General features: G+C 42.4%; 1 pseudogene; it reads left to right on the forward strand.

The window, feature by feature from the left end:
* Positions 1 to 489: 489 nt before the first annotated feature.
* LOC119516979 lies at positions 490 to 2052 on the forward strand (annotated as a pseudogene).
* Positions 2053 to 21704: the final 19652 nt, after the last annotated feature.

Genomic DNA, 21704 nt, shown 5'->3' on the forward strand with positions numbered 1-21704 from the left:
TTTGTAGGGTACATCTCCTGGATCCCTCACACATGGACAGAGTCAAGTGACTATTTCTGGCCAAAGGCTGTGAGTGGAAATGGCATGTTTCACCATGAAGCCATGAGAAGGAAATCTCTGAAAGACAATTCTCTCTTCCTACAGTACTGGTAGTAGAAACTTCACGTTGGCATTGCAGAACCACAAGATCTAATAACCTATTTCCTGACTCAGTTCATGGCCTGGAGTCCCTGAGGTTTCTTCTCATCTCTTACAGATTTTGCTTGAATGAGAAATAAACTTAGGATACAAACCACTGGAATTGGAACATTATTTTCCCCCATAACATAAGCCTATTTTCCATGACATTATCCTGTCTAATACACACACAGACGTATGCTGTATTAAAATGCCATGTCGAGTTCCTCAACATTCCATGTCCAAGATGGCCACAGTCAGATTCTAATATTTTCAGAGAACCTTCTGGAAAGAATGAGTCTACTTCAATAAATGAAGGAAAATAAAGAAAATTCAAGCCCTTCAGTAGCTTCAGCAAACCTGGACCACACAAAAACATGTTGGTACTGGGATAAGAAAGACTTGTCTCATAAGTCCTGGCAACTAGGAGACTTGATCCAGCCACTGAGGCCAGCTACTACCGAGAAGGGGCTTGGTTCATCTTTGATGTGGACACATGTTTGGGGATACGTTATGATACCCTGGCAACTGGAATAATTTATTTTCATCATTTCTATATGTTTCATTCCTTCAAGTAATTCCCAAGATATGTGACAGGAGCTTGTTGTCTCTTTTTCGGCTGGGAAAGTAGAAGAAACACCAAAAAAACAAAAAAAAGTAAAGATATCATCAAAACAGTTTGTAGTTTGTTAAATAATGTACAATTTGGTCAGTTTGGAGATGACCCAAAGAAAGAAGTAATGGTTTTGGAGAAATGGCATGGACTTGTAAATGACAGTCTGTGCACCACCTTGTCACTGCACAGGTATCAGAGATCATCACAGTAGCAGTGATGTATCTCACAGGAGGTTTGTGCAAATTTGAACTACAGGAGTGGACCTCCAGACCCATGTACAGGAGATGGTGGGAGCCATTTTTTCAAGATGTCCCTGTTGACATTTTGGAAGACATCTACCACCAAATCCTGGATCTTTACTGGCAAGGGAAACAACAGATGCCTCATCACACACCCCATCAGCTCCAGCAGCCCCCCTCTCTTCAGCCTACACCACAAGGGCCACAAGTACAACAGTCCCATCAGTCCCAAGCTCCCACGCCTCTCCCCCCTCAGCCCCCACAGGAGGACTCCCACCATCAGCCCAGCAGCACAGCAAGCAGCCCAGCAGCCGACGAAACCCAGTCCAGGGCCCTCTCTTCCTACACAGGTAAATGTGCTGTGGTTGTTTCTCCCAAAGAAGAGAACATAGCAGCAGAACCACCATCATCGAAAATTCCCCAAATCAAGGCCACCTACCTCCAGACCGGAAGCGTCCCCTTGCAGCTGCCTGGGGCAAGGCTGAGCCCCCAGGCTCCCTGGATACTGGTGACCTCCCTAAAGTTCAGATTTCCCTCCAGCCCACCCGGCCCCCATGTACCAGCCACCGCTCCTCCCTCACTGCCCCCACCTCCACCCCACTCCAGCTACGTGACAGGGATGTACACCAGCAGCTCCCACATGTCCAGAGAGGGTTACCAGAGCCTGCAGTCCCTGATGAAGACTGGGGTCCCCACCTACAGTGCCCTGCCCCCACTCATGGCCCACCTGTGCATCTGCCCTACTGCCCCCACGTCTACCACACCTCCACCCCCACCGCCTGTGCCTCGCCACCAGCCTCCTTCCTCCCACCCACCATTTCCCCTCCCACCCCTGGCTACCCCCACCTCCACCCACCTACAACCCCAACTTCCCACCCCCAGCCCCCATGCCTGCCCCCACTCATGCAGTCCCACCACACCCTCCTTGCCCCCTGGAGGACAGCCGCGGACACCACTCCTATCCCCCCACCCGGCATGCCCCCAGTGGGGGGTCTGGGGTGCGCAGCCTGGATGAGATAACATGACCTCTTTTTCTTTTTTCTTATTTGTAAACTAAAGTTTTCTAATCAACTTGAATTAGTTTAGGTGGGTAAGCAGCAGGGTACTGTGTAAAATGCTAGACAGTTGCAGTATGGAAAGAAAGTGACCAGTGAAATGAAATTGGGTGACCCTCCACCTCTGGAGAATGGCGACATGCTGGCTTTCACGCAGCGGTGGTCTGACTGCACGCGTGATTCCAGCTGAAGCCCGGGAGACCTGTGCTGGTGACCTTATGCTACTGAACAGGAAAGGTTCAGCAGCCATGTTGGCTCAGTCAATCTTTGAGGTAAGGAGCGACTTTCCTTCTAGAAATCAGCACCTACTTTCCCTGGAAGCTCTATTTTAAATAGACCAGTTCCATCAGAAGTCACACTGTTCTCATTGTTTTAATGCAGTGATGTTCTCCCATGACACTCAGGAGGTCAGAGGAACCACTTTTTTGATTTTTAGATATTTACATCCATTTTATTAAAATTATTTTGAGGGGGTTGCCTTTTTGGGTGGCTTTTTTTCTTTTCTTCTCCAGGAGAAGGGAATAAATGTAGTTGGAAAGTAATGCACATTTACACCTATTTGCAGAGTCCTGTATACAGTGATATATTTTTAAAGTGTGACTGTTGACAACATACTGTGAATTCCAACTTGGTTACAAATAAGACTCCTTCCATCGATTACCCACATAAAATCAATTCTGAACCTAAAAAAAAAAAAGTCAAGTAGGTCTGGGGATGGGCCTGTAAATGTAAATTTCTAACAAGAGGCTAGATAAAACTAAGGCCACTGGTCTACAGAGTAGATGTTGCAGAGGACATGTTATTTTCAAGTATATATGGATGATTAAACAAGTCTCATTCTCAGTAAGTTTAAAAAGATTGAAATCACACACAGTGTATGTTCTGACCAAAACAGAATTAAACAAAACTATGTCTTGAAAATCTTCAAATGTTTGGAGATTAAACAATACACTTACAAAGATTGCAGGCCTTAAATAATAAATTGAAAAGAAAATTAGAAAATATTTTGAACTGAATTATAATGTAAAACAATCTATCAAAATTTGTGGGATGCAGCTAAAGCAGTGGTAAGAGTGAAATTCATAGCATTAAATGTTTATATGAGAAAAGCAAAAATGTCTAAAATCAAGGATTTAAATTTCCACTTTAAAAATCTAGCAAAATAGAGGCAAATTAAACCCAAAGTTAGCAGAAGGAAGGGAACAATAAAGAACAGAAATTAGTGAAATAGGAAACAGGGTGAACAAAAGAGTAAGTTCAGTAAAATCAATAACTGGATCATCAAAAAAACTCAATGAAATTGATTAAAGGCAAAGATGGAAATTACCAATATCATGAATGAAAGATGAGATATCACCATTAATCATACAGACATTAAAATGATAATAAGAGAATACTATGAACAAGTGTATGACTATAAATTTGACAACTTAGATGAAAAGGGCAAATTCTTTAAAAAAAAATTAATTACCAAAATGGTGCAAAAGGAAATGGAAATCTGTAGCAATAGATCTATTAAAAATTTGCATTCATAATTCTAAAACTTCTCAAAAAGGAAACTCCAGGTATAGATATTTTCACTGGTGAAGTCTATCAAACATTTAAAAAATAAATAATACCAATCCTACACCAAGACTCTTTCAGAAAACAGAAGAAGTAAGAACATTTTAAAATTAATTTTATGAGTTTGGCATTTCCAGATACCAAAACCAGGCAAAAATATAATAATAACACAAACCTGCAGACCAGTGTCCTTCATGAACATAGAAGCAAAAATCCTCAACAAAATATTAGAACATCAAATCAAACAGTTGATAACAACAAGAATACATCATGATGAAGTGGGGTTTATTATAGCATTGAAAAGTTGTTTGCCATACTAAGAAAATAAAGGAGAAAAACTGTATCAATAGATATAGCAAAAGGATTTGATGAAATCCAATGCCCAATGCCCATTCCCTTCTTCACCCTGATAAAGTTTCTCAACAAAAATTCTGTAACTATCATACTTAATGATAAAAACTAAACTATTGCCCAAAACGACTAAAACAAGGCAAGGACGTTTGTTCTCACCACTACTATTCAACACTGTACCATAGCTAGTGTACTATCTTAGTTGGCCAGGGATGCTATGACAACTACTACACACTTGGCTTAAACAACAGGAATTTACTGGTTCACAGTTTTGGAAGCAGACATTCAAAATGAAGGTGTTGGCAAGGCCATGCTTTCTCTAAAGTCTGTAGTACTCTGGTGATGGCCGTTCTTCACACAGCAACCTCTCTCTCTGGTTTCTCCTATTTGAGGCTTCTGCTTCCATGACCAATTTCCTTTTTTTTTGAGACTTCAGCTGTATTGAAACTTATTCAGTTTGTCCACACCTTAACTAATAATACTATCTATAAAGGCACTATTTACAAATGGGCTCACACCCTCAGGACTGGGGCTTAGGACTTGAACATGTTTTGCTGGGGGTGTGATTGAATCCCCCGTGCTAAGGCTAGAAAAAGAAACAAAAGGCATACTGATTGGAAAGGAAGGAGTAGATATTTATTTGAAGGTGACATAATTGTTTACATAGATAATCCTAAAGAATGTATGAAAATAATAGTGAGTTTAATAGTGAGAGTCATAGGAAACAATGTCAACATAGAGAAATCAATTGTATACTAAATAATAATTGGAAATTAAAATTTAAAAACAATACCATTTAAAGTAGCACCGGAAAGGAAATATTTAGGGACAAGTTTAACAAAATGTATGCAAGTTCTTTTCACCTGAAACTACAAAACATTGGTGAGAAAAAAATATATGAATAGACTAAAATATATGAATAGGCATTGCAAATTCATGGATTAGACAACACAAGTTTTATTTCTCCCCAAATTAATCTATAGATTCACTTATCTCAAATTCTCAGCGTGATTTTTTTTTTTAAGAAAGTGACTTGGAAATGCAAAAAGCATAGATTACATAAAACAATTTTAATAGGAGAAAAACTGGATGAATTATACAACTTGAAAATTTCAAGACTTACTATAAAGTCATATTGAGGTGTAAGCATAGACAAAGAGATTAATGGAAAAATATTCAAAGCCTAAAAATACACCTATGCACATAGAGTCAATTGATTTTTAGGGACCAAGGTAATTCCATGAGGAATTTCAATAAAAGGTTCAGGGAAAATTGGACATCCTTATAGACAAAAATAAACCCTGACATTTCCTCACACCACACACAAAAATTAACATAAAATGACCATAGACCTAGATGTAAAAGCTAAAACTCTAAAAGTTTAGAAGAAAGCATAGGAGAAAATCATTGTGACCTTTAAATAGGCAAAGATTTCTTAAATAGGACAGGAAAATACAAACCGTAAAAGAAAATAATTGAAAAACTGGACATTATCAAAATTTAAAACATTCATTCTTCAAAAAAAACTCACAAAACAATAATAGTCTAGGATAATATACATATGTCTGAAAATGACTTGTATCCAGAATATATGCAGTACTCTAACAATTCAACAATATGAATACAGACAACCCGATAAAAAATAAGCAAAGGATTTGAAAATAAACATCAAAACAAAGTTATTTTAGCACCTGAAAAGATGTTTAAAATCATCAGTCATCAGGGAAATGAAAATGTAAATTAAAACTACTGCACCCTTATGCTAGCTAAAATACAAAAAAATACTGACAATATCAAATGTTGATCAGGATATGGAGCAACTGGAACTCTCATACATTGCTGGTTGAAATATACCACTTTGGCAAACAGTGTATTCACTGTGTATAAAGTTATCATACTCTTACCATATTAACAAGCTATTCTACTACTAAATACTTACCCCAAAGAAATGAAAACATATGTTCACAAAATGACTTATTCACAAATGTTTGCAGGAGCTTTATTCATTTATTCCCCAAACTGGAAGCTACCCCATTATCTATCCACAGATGAACGGGTAAAAAAATTGTTTTATACCCATAGAGTGGAATGCTACCCAGCCATAAACAAAATCAAACCAAAGGGATATGTCTCAAAAATATTGTTCTGAGAAAAATAAAAACTAGTTGAAAGAATATATATTATATGATTTCATTCATATGAACTTACATAATTTGCAGATCTAATTCATAGTGACAGAAAGCAGATAACTGGCTGTTGCCATGGGCCAGGGATGTGATAAGAGGGGTTGACTATAGACACATAGGAAGGAACTTTTGGGGATGATGGAAAGCTCTATCTTTATTGTGTGCTCCTGATTACATGGAGATATATATATGTTTATATGTGTGTGTGTGTGTATTTGTCCAAACTCACTGAACTATAAACTTAAATGGGTTCATTTATGCATGTAAATTATACCTCATAATGTTGATTTCATTTTTAAAAAATTAATCAATGAAAGGTATGGAAGGTTTGGCAATATGAAAAAATCACGATCTGAAATGAATTTTGAAGCCCCATTTCATGGTTGAAATAAAGAAAAAACTAATACATGTTCAGATGCCTATATACAGCTCTGATGAATATGAGTTTAGAAAGAAGTTATTGTGTGTGTCCTCTCTCTCCCTTCAAAAAGATCATCTGAAATAGGGACATTAAAGGACATCCATGAAATAAAAGCTTGAATATCTTATTTTACCTAATCAGCACAGGCGTTCTGGGTGCAACAAAGAACACAAAGAAAGAAGCATCCTCTTTCACTGGAGACACCCAAACCCCAAACCCTTCAGTAAAAATAAAAATGAAAATTAAAAATTTTAAAAATCAAGGGAAGTTAGGAGAAGACCTGAAAATTACTCCTAGTGTCTCTAAAAAGCCATGTGACTTGGGGAAAGGTGCTTAACCTTTTACAGACTTATAAATATTAAAAGAATACCATATGGAATATGTTTAGCAATGCTTGAAATACAATATGCTTATAGTAATTGATAGTTATAAAAAAAACTCTTAGTATATGAGATTTCATCAAATATGCCTTTTATTTTATGCCGACATGCATTACCCAGATTTCCTGGGGTTTCTAAAATTTTTACTATATTTTCCAAACATTTCCATAATGCTTTTGAAGTACAACTTCTGCTGTTAGAGTATATTCAAATTCATAAAGACTAAAATAATACACAGATTATACACACACGCACACACACACATTCTTTTTACTTCTTCCATAGGAAAAGTGATGGAAATGCAGAAAGCGTGTAAGGATGATTAATTGTGAGGGCCTAGGAAACCAAAGGGGACAGATCAGGAAATTTAAATTGTCTGGATTTACTTTCTTCTGCAAGTTTTGAAGGAAATGATGTCACCAATTTGTCTGAGTATGGAAACTGGAAAATTCTTCTCTGACCTTACAGATGATGAGGCATGAGCAGATCCACCTCTAAAAGTATTAAATAAATCTAATGGTTAACCATTTTCAGTGTTTAAATTCTATTCATCTTTCAGTCTAATCAATGATTTACTTATTGTTTCTAAATTTATTGAAATTTGTTCAACTGTTGTCAGGCAACAAACAGATGGATTTAGGGTTTGATAATTCAAATCATCAAGCACACAGGCAGGATGGACTTGGTCTAAGAAAAAACTGCTTTGTTTTACAGAAAATGAAAGGGTCACCTTTACATACCTTAATTTAATTGCTGAAAAGCTCCAAACACTGATGAAAACAGTTGGCTGTCCATCCACAAAAGGTATTTAATATTAACTTAAATGCATGCTATCATTTTAAGGAAAAATTGTTTTCTATAAATACCCATTCTATTCATACAGAAGCCTGAAATACAGAAAATGTAACATTGGAATCTCAATATTAAGAGATCTTCTGTAACTTTTAAAGCTCCTAGTGAATCACTTTAAAATTGAGAAAGGTGAAAGTTGTTAACTAATGTCAGCAATTTATGATGAATTAAGACTATGAAAATGCCTGAGGAGGGGCTATAAGATATATATGATTGCATTTAACAAGTTTTTCTTTCCACAAAATGATTCTCGGCTTTTAATAAAGTGTTCTAATCAATAGTAAAATGCCTGACCAAAGCTATTAGCCTTAGCAATAGAAAGCTGAAAGGTAATACTATCCCGGTTATATCAGAGCTGCTAAGTTGGCATGGCAGCAATTAGCCTAGAGATATGGTTAAATTACTTAAGCATTGCCCTGAAAAAAACAGGGGGCAGCTACACCAGTTTCCAAAATTAAAATCACAATGGACCTACATAGCAGGTCTGCAGCTGTTTGGAAAGCCCCTCTGAGCAATTTGTTCCACCCCCAAAATATACAAGTACCTAATCCTGGCCACATCCATGGTCTTTTCCATGGCTCCCAAGTTTCCCTGATACACCCTAGTCAAATCCTAACTTAAAGAAAGGCAAGGCAGACACAGCTCTCCCAAATGACCATGTCTACATTTCACAGCCTCCCTTGCAGATGGGTTGGGGCCACGTAACTCCAGACAGTGGAATGAGAGCTGAAGCAGTAAGCCACTTCCAGGTCTGACTATTACAAACATCTCCTGGGATCCTCTCTTCCACCTCAGTGGCCATGTCACTGCCAGATGGAAGCAGGCTGGCTCAGAACACACAGCTCGGAGGAGACTGGAGAAGTGCTAAAGATAAACTGGACACTGCTCAGAAAGAAAGAAACACCCTCCTTTTTCATTATTGTTAAGCCAGGGATTTCAGGATTTATTTGTTATTTCAGCATGGCATTCCACATCCTGACTAATACACAGCTAATAAAAGAGAGTCTTTCTGTTTTGACCGGAACACAAAAAACGATATTTTTGGTTCTTTTAATGCCTGCTATATCCCCTAGAGATTTCTGTTACAAAAGAGAACATAGGCTGATATTCAACTACCAAGAGGACCCAGGCATGTATAAATAATTTCAGCCACTTTTTAAAATTAAGAATAGCATAACTTTGCATTTATGCAGCACTTACAGCTTTTTTCATAATGCTTTCATGCACCCGTCTTTATAGTACCCTAGAATTTTTTAAAGTGTGTAAAATCTCAGTATCTCAACTTTGCAATTGAACAAGGTGAGTGCCAGCAGGGTCTTAAGTGAGGTGTCCAATAACCCCGCTAGTTAGCTGCAGAGACGAGCGAGGCTGCTTGCTGCCTTAGTACATCTGTAATCAAGAAATACTCCGAGCTCTCAGCCCTGTTGCAGATTTTTACAAGCTCCTCTTTTAATAACCTATCTCCATTGCATTCCTGACTTATTACCTCCCAGGCTCCCAGAACTCTTATTTATATGCAGACTCATTCCAGCTGCACAGCCCAATGTTTATGCTGTTCTTACTGTGTTGTCTCGTAACCAGAGTCCATTATCTGATGAAAGTAGAAGGATGTTCACGAATAAAACACAGCTTGCCCATGGCTGCCAGACCAGCCGAGCCCATCACAAGGGCAAAGCTGTATCTCTGTCGACAGAGAGTAACCTGCTGTTTTGATATGAGCTTCTCCTTTGGTGAAGAATTGGCTCCAGCAGTAGGAGAGGGGCTGGCAGGCTGAGAGCATGCCCCTTCCTGCAGGGAACCAGGCCAAGCACCTTCTCAAAGCCACCCTTCCAAGCAAGCTTTGCCCCCTGAGTGGGAGCCAGGCCCAGGGTAGATGGCCCCCTTCACCGCTACTGAGTAGACGCTTAGGTTAGGGAGGTTGCAAATTGGCTTAAACAGAAGCAGTAAAGACTCTAGGAAGACAGCTAGAAAAGACTTGACCTAAATTGAATACTTGGGGTATTTAACATAACACAAAGCCGGGTTCCCAGCTCACCCAGCTGGGCCATTTAGAATGGCGATGAGAAGGAGCCTTGCATGGGCAGAGCCTGGGGCTGCGAGGAGAGACCCCAGGGAGCCTCTCTCACCAAGAGTCACAGGACAGCTCTGACACCTCCCTCATCCCTTCTGCCCCGTGTTGGCGGCCATTATGCCAGGCGGCGCGATGCAGGCTAAACGTAGGTGCCCTGTAGGCCTGCTGGCTAAGAAGTCAGACAAAACTCTTGATGAGTGACCGAGGTGACTGGCCACGTGATTTAACCTCCCTGTGATTCTGTTTTCTCACATGTAAAATAAGGAGTAAGGATAACATCTTTGCCACGTTGCTGTAAGGATCAGGAATTGTATGTACAATATATCTATGTGTGCATAATGCTTGATGTGACCTAAGGCCTGGCATATGATTGGTTCTCAGGAAATGGTAGCATTTTAGTTGCTTTTATAATTATGATTATTAAATGGAAAACTGCTCACACATCTTTACAACACCCTAGAACGTTAAAATAAAAGTGCATAAAATCTCAATTTTACAATTGAACAAAATGAACAACAGCAGGATTTTATGTCATGTGCCTGGTAACCCACCCCTGTGACCCCTCCACCCTGACAGTCCCCCATTCCTATGAACAACACCTGTGTGGTATCCATCCCTTAAAAAAGGTCAGGCCACCCTCCTGTGGCGCAGGGGCTGGCACAGTGGCCAACCCTTAGTTGGTACACAGTAAACGTTGTGGAATTGAACTGAACTCAATTGTGCCCAAATTTTATGTTCATAGGTAATTTTTTTGGTGTGCTTCACTGGCTCCTCTTCTCTAAAGTTTAAGTTTGGCATACCCCTGCCTGGAGCTTCAGAGGGTTTGGGTTTGGTTAAGAAGTGTGTTTATGACTGTCAAAAGAAGAATCAGAGTTGAATTTGCAGGTAACAGCATTTTAATTGGGACACCAAAACTTTTGCTGCAGCATGAAAGCCTGATCACTTGCAAAAAGAGAAGTAGCTTCAAACTTCTAGGTGTATCAAGTGACTTTTATAGCCATAAAAAGGAAGTTAGCTTGATTCCTGTTGATTGGGCGAGGGTTTGTCCATCTTATAGGGGCAGGTTTAGGGCAGGTGGACTTTATTTTGTATTGGGTCAAACATAATGAACTAGGGGCTTGATTGGCTGTCTGTATGGGCCACCCTGGTGGGGATTTCAAATTTCAAAAGATATCAAGAGGAAACTCAAAAGGGAATTTAAAGAGGAAGAAGTAGGGCATGGGGTTTTTGGTGCTGATGTATCCTCAGATCTTCCTCTAAATAATTTTATCATGACTTTTGTCTGTGACAGGCTTCCTATTGGGTCATGTGCTTGCACATGGTTATATTAATACCATGAGACAATGAAAACCCAAAACTAAACCAAAAACCGATGGATCACATTTCCATCTATATGCTTTTGCATTTCTAATGAGTCTCCTGAAAAAGTGGGAAAAACCCACAGAAAGTCTTTAGAGTTAGAGTTGTATGTGGAGGAGGGAGGATAGTTTAATGCTGCACAATATTCATGTCGTATCCTCCCCATCTGTGGCAGGATCTTAAGATTGGAAGGGAGCTTAGAGGTCATTGCGTCCTACCCCACCCCAGGCAACGTCTGCCAGCGCCAATCAGGGCGTCTGTGAACAGTGCTGGCCGCACAGGCGCTGGCAGCAGCCCCGGTTGACACTGCCAGGCCCTGGGGCAGCAGATGCCCACAGCTAAGGGGGGCCGAAGAGACATGTGAAGGCCAGGGCTGAGCCTGTGTACCAGGTGGAGCTGCCAGCCACCTCCTCCTCAAAAATTAAACCGGTATGTGTGAGCGTCACTGAATTGGATGTGTGTTTGAGGCAGAGAGCCAGGGAGCATGTGTGTGTTTGTGTGGTGTGTTTGCACATCTGAAGACCTGGACATACACACACATTTACTGCCCACAGTGAGGGACCCACAGGGACGCAGGGTACAACGTAATTCACAGATGACCTTTCTTTCCCCGGAGGTCACCGACTATGGTTTGCAGAACACCAGCTTTGGCTTTTGACCCACGCCTCATTTAGTGCCCACTTCCCGCCTGAAATGCAGTGTCGTAAGGCGTGACTTTGTAGTGTCTCTTTCATGTGACTGGGAGTGAGGGTGGGGGGGGTGGATGGATTTAGACCCTGTGAACTTGGCAGGACCCTGTGCAGGCTGGGGGGTGGGAGGGGCTGTGAGGTGGGTGGCCTGGGTCTGCCCCTGCAGGCCCCCGCGTTCAGCCTCTCTCTCTGCAGAACTGGGCTGGGGAAGGGGATTGTGGGCCCAAAGGTCACATTTACATTTTAAATCACCATCATGTCATAGGGTCACATTTTCATAGCTGAGAAGTCATTAAATTCAGAAAGCTTCCTCTGCACAGTAAATAGCTGACTTTCAGAACAGCCTGATTTTTGAAGTTTTTATTCCCTGCCATCACTGTGTTAAGAAAGCTGTCAAGTTTGGGAATTTCATGGAGAAATGTGAAGTGGCCTTTCTAAGCTCCAGGGGATCCCCTCTGAGGCCTGACATTCTAAACGTGGTGGCTCTATTTACCTATATAGTGTCCATCCAAGGGAAGGCGGTGGGATTTGGGATAACTGTGTATAGACGGTTTTGGCTGACATGGGGTGGGACTGCTCATCTCTCTTAAATTCCTGTATGCATTCATTCATTTACTCACCCATTCATTTGTTCAATCAAACAGCTTATCATTTTATCTTTGATATCTGGGGAAGTCATGAGCAAACTCTCTCCTTGGCAACTTTGATACTGCCCAAAGAACTTGTAGTCAGATCGAGAAATTGTTTTTGCTGTTTGCCTGTGGTTCATTTGCTTAAAACCATGAGTGTCTGGGCTTCTTAGAGAGACTGTCCCAGGAAAACCAACTTGCATTTCTTCCTGCATCAGACTTTGGTTCTGCCCTCGGCTCCCCTCTCCTGGCTTTGATGTTCTGGCCTTGGCTCACCAAGTCTTGCTGAGAAGGCAAGTAAAGCTCTAGGCAGTTTGTTCATCCTGGACTCCAACACAGGGCTCAGGAAGGGAGGGGGCAGGGTTTTGGGGAGTGCCACCTGTGGGTGCCTGTTTCCGGCACCTACCCAGTCTGCCAATAACTCCAGCTACAGCAGCGGCAGCACCTTTCGCTTTAAGTGGAGACACAGGCTCTGGGCTAAGAGCACACGTGTGTCATCTCGTGTGATGCTCACAGCTGCCTTGGCAGGTCGATATGGGCGTCCCCTGTTTGCAGATGGTGGAACTGACGACACAGAGGCGGTATCCCTCAGTTAGCAGGGGGCTGCCATGGGAGTCAGTGCAATCGCTGGGTCACGCTTGCCTGCCTAACCCAGTTACCACCTTAGAAAGAAGCCAAGAATGGGATCTAGGATGTGACTGGCATTTTTAAGCTTTCAGAAGTTCCCCATATTTGTTATTTGTTTCCCATTTTATTGTCCCCCTACTAATCTTCAGTAAAGGGCAGAGAAGGGGTCAGGGGGTCACACTGAAGAATCCCACAGAAGGTAAAGGAGAGCAAGGGCAGTAAAAAGGAAATAAAGGCCAACTGAGTTGGTGAATAGACTTCAAGGAAGAAAGAAATGTAGACTCTGAATTTAAGAAGAGTTTCTGGGATGTAACTATCACAAGTCTCCATGTTTCCCTTCAAATGCCTGAAAGTTTTACAAAAGATCAGAGGACCTTACTATGTAAAGAGTAAGAAGCTTAAATCAAAGTATAATTTGTGGATTTCTTCAATGTTTCGCCTCACTTTACTTTTCTTCAGTTGTGAATGTATACATATCCAGCCACGATGGATGGATCTGAGAATGGGCACATAAATTGAGAGCTGAAAGACAAGAAGGAAACCCTCTGGTGGTCAATTCACTCAATGAAAAAAACTGAGCCCTACTTCTGCCAGTGCCCAGCTCTGCAATGAGGGAAGAGAGAGGGATAAGACACAGGGCCTTTGCCCTTGAGGAACTGATATGGAATCAGGGAGACAAACAGAAACAAGAATAAAGTGGGCCAAGGGCCCAGCAGATGTGTGTCAGGTGTGGGGGACACAAAGCAATATCTCGAATGAATTGAGGTCAACTTCATCCCTGCTGAGCAAAGAATAGCTCACCCCTTCACCTCGGCCATGAAGTTCTCCTGGGGTGGGAGCAGAAATAGCCAGAAGTTGGCACCCTATGGGGGAAGATGCCAGGGAGAGCTGCTCAGAGCCCACATGTCTTTCCCCACAGGGGGCAAGCAGCACGGAGGGGCCAACCCACGACCAGAGGTCCTCAGACTGGATGAGGCTTGTATTCCGCAAGTAATCGAGTCTTCTGTGAACTTGGCAATTGTGCTAACCCTAACACGTATGTAGTTGTTAAATAACTCAGAGTGACAGTGGAGAGGCAAGGTCTGGCACGATGATATTTGATCTGACTATTGCAGGCCAAGAAAGAGGGGGAATGCAAAGGAAGGGTATTCCAAGCAGAGGAAGTGAATATGCAGAAGAGATGGGGATTGCAAGGCAGTTCCTGCTCCTGACACTTGGGGTGTCACCACACCCTTAAGGTCACCACAGAGGACTTACGGTTCCCCTGTGAATTGGTACCCCAATGTGCGGCCCCCACAATGATACTGACAAGAAAATAGATGTTAGTTATCTGTTGCATAAGCTAATCATGCAGTTCCAAAGGTGGAATTCAGATCATTTGTTTGAAAAATCTTTATGGAGCACCCATTATAATCCAAGAACGAAGGCAGAGGGAACTAACTTTGAAAATAAGGCAGGCGTTGATGAATGTTAAGTGTTTAAAACAAACTAGGTTGAGAACAGGAGTTGGAGGGGGTAGGGGCACCTTCTGTGCCAAACAAATTAAATGATTTGCCAGATAAGGCAAGGAACAGAGTGAAGGGCATTCCAGGTAGAGAACATGTTTCATGGCAATGCAAGGGGCCAGGAGTACGGTGTGAATTTGGGAAGGATGAGAATTATAAAGTATATATTTGGAACTGGCAGAAAACGAAGATTGGAGCCAGAATCTAGAGGGCCTTAAAAGCCGGAGGGCCTTAAAAGCCAGGTTAAGCCTAAATTTAGTAGTCCATGGGGAGTCACTGAATTTTCTTGAGCAAAGGCAATGACTTAAGAAGATTAACTTGTCCATGAGTGCAGGATAAATTGGTGTGCGAAGAGCAGAGGGGCAAAAAGTCCAGTTGAACCACCACAGTATGAGTGTGAAATGGGAAAAGCCAGGCCGGGATCGCAGTGAGGACACGGAGATGAGGGGCACACATTGCGAGATGAATAGCGGGGGTGTTCCCCACTGGGTATGAAGCATTGAATGAAACAAAGTGTGTGGATAAAGGTGCCATATTCTGGAGAAGGTGCTGAGGTATAACCAGGAAGTGAATGCTCTTCACAAACTGTTTACAACACTAACCATGATGGAAAATATTTAGAGAGAGTGTCATCTCAGGAGCAGTGGGGACATTACTCCCAGGTATACGTCTAGCAACCCCAGGATGGTTATTGCTTGTGCTTCCAGAACCACCTCCAGGGAGGTTAACGTTCATCACTTCCCTTCCCCTAAACCTAACCAACCCACCTCCTTTTCCCCACAGCTCCCAAGCCAGGGGCTCAGGAAAAGCTTTGCCTTTCTAAGCATTTAATACATAGTTCATTCAGGAAAGTAGGAGACGAATTATCAACTCATCCGAAAGCTATCCCTAGATGCAGAAAACAAAACAAAACAAAATCTCTCAGCTATACAAAGCTCTATATGCAGGTGGGGAGGAAATGTTCTTAGGTTGGGGGCTGGAGGGGGTGGACGCCGCGGCTCCAGCAGGAACACCTGAGGAAAGCAGAAGGTATTTATGAACACATAATTGTTCCGTTGTTTCTCTTATGAGAAAAGTGGGTTCTGCCGTCCATAACTCAGCACCCGTCTCCTTCTGGAAGGCTAACTTCCTAAAACAACAAGAAACGATGCTAAATTGTCCAGAGGAAGCCAGCAAGAGTCCCTGGCCCTCTCAGCGGTATACACACAACCACTCTTGCCAAACACTTGCCATCTCTAAACAGTCAGGGAGTTAAACTTCCGCTCAGCTTTTCAGTGGGAGGAGCAAACAGCCTTCTCTCCAGAGAGGGGACCACCGCAGACCTAGAGCCTTCCAGTGCTTTACTGAGTGCTTGCAAGTCCTGGATCCTTATTGACTTCAGAATGATTCATTAAATACTTTCTGAAATCAATGAACCTAGGGATCTAGTCAAATAATAAAGAAGGTTTTGTGAGTCTTTGCTGTGCGCCTCAAAGTGAGAACTTCCATCTTCAAGTGGTTTCTCAATTTCCTGGCATTGTGTCTGCAAAATCCCCAACAGAATTAAGTGATGCTTCTCTGAAAAAAAGAAAGGAAAGCAAAGGTTAAAAAAATAATATCAGGAATCACCAATTCGTAAAGGCTGGTGCTTCTCTACAGACTACTGCAATTCAAATCCCACTAAGTCATGGCCTTATTTTAATCGGGCCACCCCCATTAATGGCTGCATTTGTTAACTTATTTGGCAGTGGTCTCCTTTAAGCTGTGACAGATTTAATTACCCCTACGATGTACTATTCCAAAACTGACAAGGGCCTGTGACATACTTATATGCAATTCGATGGGCTAGAAACAGATGTGTGAATACTCGCAGTATTTTATGAGCTATCTTGAACTCACTTATTAACCATTGCTATTAAATGAGCACTTACTATCTGCAGTATACTAATCTAAGTGCCTGGGAATTTAAAAATATACACAATTGACTCTTCCCTTCAAGGTGAGTACAATCCAGAGGGGATAAGAATAGTGCAAGGAAAGTAAAACTGTGACACAACAGCAGGAGAGGAGAATTTAAACAATGACAATAGCAATAACACAACAATCATAATAAAAGCATATATAGCACAGAGCGCTGTTCTAAGTATTTTAGCTGTGGTAATTCAGTTTAATCCTCTCAACATCCCTGTGAGGTGAGTGCAGTATTTATTTCCATTTTACAGATAAGAAAGCTTAGGGTCGTGGAAACTAAGTAAGTTTTCTGAGGCCATAAAGCTAGTAAGTGGCCAAGCTGGGCTTTGAACACATTTACATAATTGAGCTCCAAATGCGTGCTTTTAACCATCTTACCATTGGAGTTCAGAACCTGGTGCCAAATGTTCAGGACGGCTTCATGTACAAGCCAGTTTGTAAGTTAACTTTAAAAATGAGCTAGAATTTAGACATGTGGAGAGAACAGACATGGGCAGAATAACCAGTGTGGCCCGACGTACGGAGGAGAACGGTGTAGTGGCCAAGTGTGAGCCAAGTGCAAATGCTTTTTTTAAAAAAATTTATTTAAACAGTTGTATTCACACACCATACAATCCATTTTAAGTGTACAATCAATGACTCCTGGTATAATCACACAGTTATGCCTTCACCACCACAGTCAATATGAGAATATTCCCATTTCTTCTGTAAAAGAAAATTCCATACCCCATATGTCCTCCTATCATTGACATTTAGCTTTGGTATAGTGCCTTTCCTACAATTAATGAAAGAATATTACAATGTTATTCTTAACTATTGACCTTAGTTTGAATTTACCATATACCACCCTATTATTAACATCTTGTAATAGTGATGTGCATTTGTTCTAATTCATGTAAAAACTTTCACAATTAATTGTACAATTAATTGTACAATTAATTAATTAATTAATTAACCACCATCATCATACACTCCAGGTTTTGCTGAGTTACACAGTCCCAGTTTTTATCCTCTAGCTTTTCTTCTGGTGATCTAAGTGTGTGGTTCTTAAAGCCATACTTCCCAAGTTCAATTCCTGATGCTCTGACTTACATGCTGTTTGACTTTGGGCAAGTTCCCTAACCTTTCTGTTGCCCTAAGTTCCTTATTGTAAAGTGGGCAGAAAAAAATAATTCCAAATAGTAAATTGGTAAATAGTTATAAAGCAATCAGGCTTTTCAAGTGAGTAAATGTAAGTGAAGAACCCTGAGAGTCAGGCCTGGCCAAAAGATATTTAACTGCTTGTCAGTGTGTGCCTTGCTTTAGTGCCCTCCTCTTCAAGGGCCATCTCCTCTGCAGCCCAGCATAATTTTTTCTTGGGATAGGATTAGAGCACAGTTCCAACTCTTTATAAAGGATGCCTCATATTCTGCACTAGATTATAAGTCCACAAAGACTTCATTCCCAGCACCTAGCACACTTAATACATAGAAAATGCTCAATAAAAACCTGTCGCATAAATGACTGTCAAAGAAAACACACACACACATACACCCACACAAAATAACAATGAACATTTTTCCTAAGTCAGCATCTGCAAAGCACTTGTAGGTGTAGTCAGTAATTTAGAAAAAAAGAAGAAAAATTTGCAGTTAGAATGCTTCCAAGTGGAACCAGTCGAGTTGAAAGCTCACGGCTCTACTGGGCCCAGGGCTGGCTGCAGTACAGTGCAGATGTGGCTGATTCCAATGCCCAGAGAATTCCTGGGAGGAGGGAATGAGTCAAGGGGGTCAGGAGCTCTTACTAGCTCATTAGTGCTATCTGGATTTAAAAGACAGAGTCCCAAATCCCAGGAGGTGGCTCACTGCTTGGAACAAAACCCGATGCCTTAACATCCTAGTATTCCAAAATGTTCCCCAATGTCCTGCAGTTACGCTGACGGAATGTGATTTATACCCAGGCTGGTACTGCCCAGGCCCAGGCTGGGGAGGCAGCCTAGCGGGGGAACAATTGAGAAGGCAATGCAGTTCTCTCTTCGTGAACCCCCCAATTAAATAGGAGAAGTGCATCTCAGGAGTCCTGAGCCCTCAGCCCCACCCCTGCTGGCCTCGCTGGCAGCAGGTGCCTGTCGGCTCCAGATCTGGCTGTCACCACCTGAGATCTTTCTACCTCAGTTCAGCTCAAGGCAATCCAGCAGGCACCAGAAAGTGCCACAGAAGCTGTCCCCCCACACCCTGTCTCTCTGGACTGGCTGCGTTCAGCCTGAGGATTCCCTAGGGGATGGTCCTAGATCTAACTCAAAAGCTGCTTCAGTTTCTTTTGGGAGGATATACTGGAGGGTAAGAGATGGGAACTCACTACTGAAATAAGGAGCAAAGTCACCATTCATACTAGGCCACACAAAGGTGTGTATTCACAGTTTGAAAAACAAAATTCTAGCTTAGCAGGATTATGAGTTAGGTTTCCTCTTACACTCTCCACAGCACCCTGTACCTACACCATAGGCCCAAGAGTAGAAAGAAACAGACTAGGAGCATGGTCTCTGGAGTCGGGCAGGCCACAGTTTGCATTTATAGCTCTACAGAATAGGAAAATTGTACTATGCATGTTCATGAGCTCCCCATCTGAGGGCAAGTCCAGTTAGAGAGCCAATGGCCATTCTTTTTAGGTGCATCCTCTTCAGTGCATTAATCTGAACAGATCCGCTGCTGTAACAAACAATATCCACTTTCATGGCTTAACACAGTACAGGTTTATTTCTCACTCTTGTCATAGGCTAAACATGGGTTGAAGGGAAACTTTGCTCCATACAATCATCTAGGGGCCCAGGCTTCTTGAATATATGGGATTGGAAGCCATGCCTGGAAATGACTGTAGCACACACCATTTTGCTGGGTGGGACTTCATCATAGGCCCCACCCAGACATGATCTGTGTCTCCAGAAAGATAAAGCAGGGACATGCAGTCTCTCTCTTTGTGCAGGAGGTAGGAATTAATGGAGGCTTGGTGAGCACAAATGTTGCCTGCTGCTTTCAGGGGGGCTTTATGGAGAGAATGGTAAGAGAGCTCTCTGAGGATACAAGCAGCCTCTCCTGCATGACTCTCAAGCTGGAAGTCACCTTAGAGGTCATTTCAGTTGCTATCTCACAGCTCAGCCAAGCACAGAGTTGAGTGTACAGTAATTGGTCAGGAAATATTTGGTGGTTGATCTTAAATGGAATCTAGAGGGAAACACATGGACAGGAGGCTGTCTGAGTCGCCCAGGCCCAAGGTGGTGAGCTAGAACACAGGCACTGCCTTCCTAGGAGTCAGGGGAGATTGGGAGGGTCCCTGAAATGAACTCCACTAATGGTGGGAGGCAGGGGGGGCAAGAGGATCTTTCAATGCTTTGCAGCCGCTGTGTATGTTACTAGTATCTCTGATACTCTCTCTGTATATCTAGACCCCCTCTGCTGAGTACCATGTGCATTTGACGATCATCTAGTTTGGATTGTCTGAGCAGTGTCTGGAATACGGAATCTGAAGTATATATAAATGCTCATTTATCACCAACCCACTCTTGTTCCTTTTATATGAAGTTAAAAGATGTCTAATCTGGCAGGTTGAAAATCCCAAGAAATCATTTTCAACAATAATTCTTTTTGTTGTTTATGTGAGTGTTATGACTAGAATGGCCTTTGGAGGTCTTTTGGTTTCTCCTGTTGTCTCTTGAGAAGCCCCTAACTAAGGACAGGGAGTACATGTCCCATTTTTTAGGACATCAGAAAAGGATGAAATATAGAATGCCAGAGCCTGAAGAGGCCACAGTGAAAGTAGGGCCGTACTATCCTGCAGAGAATCACAAAATGTAGACTGCTTGCCCATCGCAGACCTAGCAACAGAACCTGAGGCCCTGATTTCCCACGCACTGCCCTATCTCCTTCTGCACTGCCCGTGTTTGAAACTCAGACCCTCACTGCCAGCCCGTTGTTCCTGGGGACAACCCCAAACCCCCATTTGTAGACCTGTGTCTTCATCTTTGGTCCCAGTTGGGGCCTGAAGTTGACACGTTACCTCTCAGTTGTCCCACGACAGTCTTTCCTAAGCAATCAACAAACATCCTGGCCTGAGCATGCTTGGTGGCTGTCTGCATCGTTGTCTTCTACCCACCGAAAGGTTCAGTCTGGAAAACGGGGCCACAGCTCCTCGCCATCGGCTTCAGTTGCAGCCCTCCCTGAACTGAACATGCCCATGGGGAATTGGAATGAGATGAATTAGGTCTCTGTTTTCTTATCTTTTTCAACATCGGCTGGAGATCATTTATCCATTCCACAGCTTCTGACTCATTTTGACTGATCTCCCTTTCCATATGGGTCGCATGCCTCTTTGTTTTGTGAGCAGGGTTAGGAGGAGATCTGGCTTCTGGTCTTTCTGAGAAGCCTGGAGGCTCACAGGGTATGTGGGAATCACAACTCAATTTCCTCAGTTCGAGACGAATGTGGGGCTGTGGGATGAGAGGCAGGGAGGAAGGAGCCCAGAGCGGGATGCAGGGCTCTGTTTCATGTTTCACGTTCTATTCTGTGTGACTGTGGGTAAGTGAGCACCACGGTGCCCTGACCTATAGATTGGGAGGGTGGGCGAAGTGCCATCTCCAGCCTCCCTCACCTCTGGATTTCCATGCTGCAATGAGCCACTGCCGAATCTCTCTCCACTTTTCCTCCTGGCCTGGGACATCCAGCATAATCATTCCCAAGGGCTTCCCCTAGATTTCCCTGGATAGAGCTGTGGCCCACGTGCCCTCTTGTCAAAATCTGTCTCATTTCCAGGTCCAAGAAAATGAATGTTCCGCGTGGGCACCAAGGAAATGGAGTATTTCTTCCAGGAAGTTAATAAGTTTGTATATTTTAGCCTCAGGGCACTGGAGAAGGGAAAGAAAAATTCCCTGAAACAACATGTCTCCTGTTTAATAAAGCTTTATTATTATTATATATGAGTGTGTGGGAAGGAGAAATCTGTATCCGTTCTTTGCCATCACAGCTTTATTGGTTCTGAGCTTAAAAAATCAGTTTGGTGACT

This window comes from Choloepus didactylus, chromosome 20 (genome assembly GCF_015220235.1).
Source record: "Choloepus didactylus isolate mChoDid1 chromosome 20, mChoDid1.pri, whole genome shotgun sequence".
In the NCBI taxonomy this organism is placed as follows: Eukaryota; Metazoa; Chordata; class Mammalia; order Pilosa; family Megalonychidae; genus Choloepus; species Choloepus didactylus.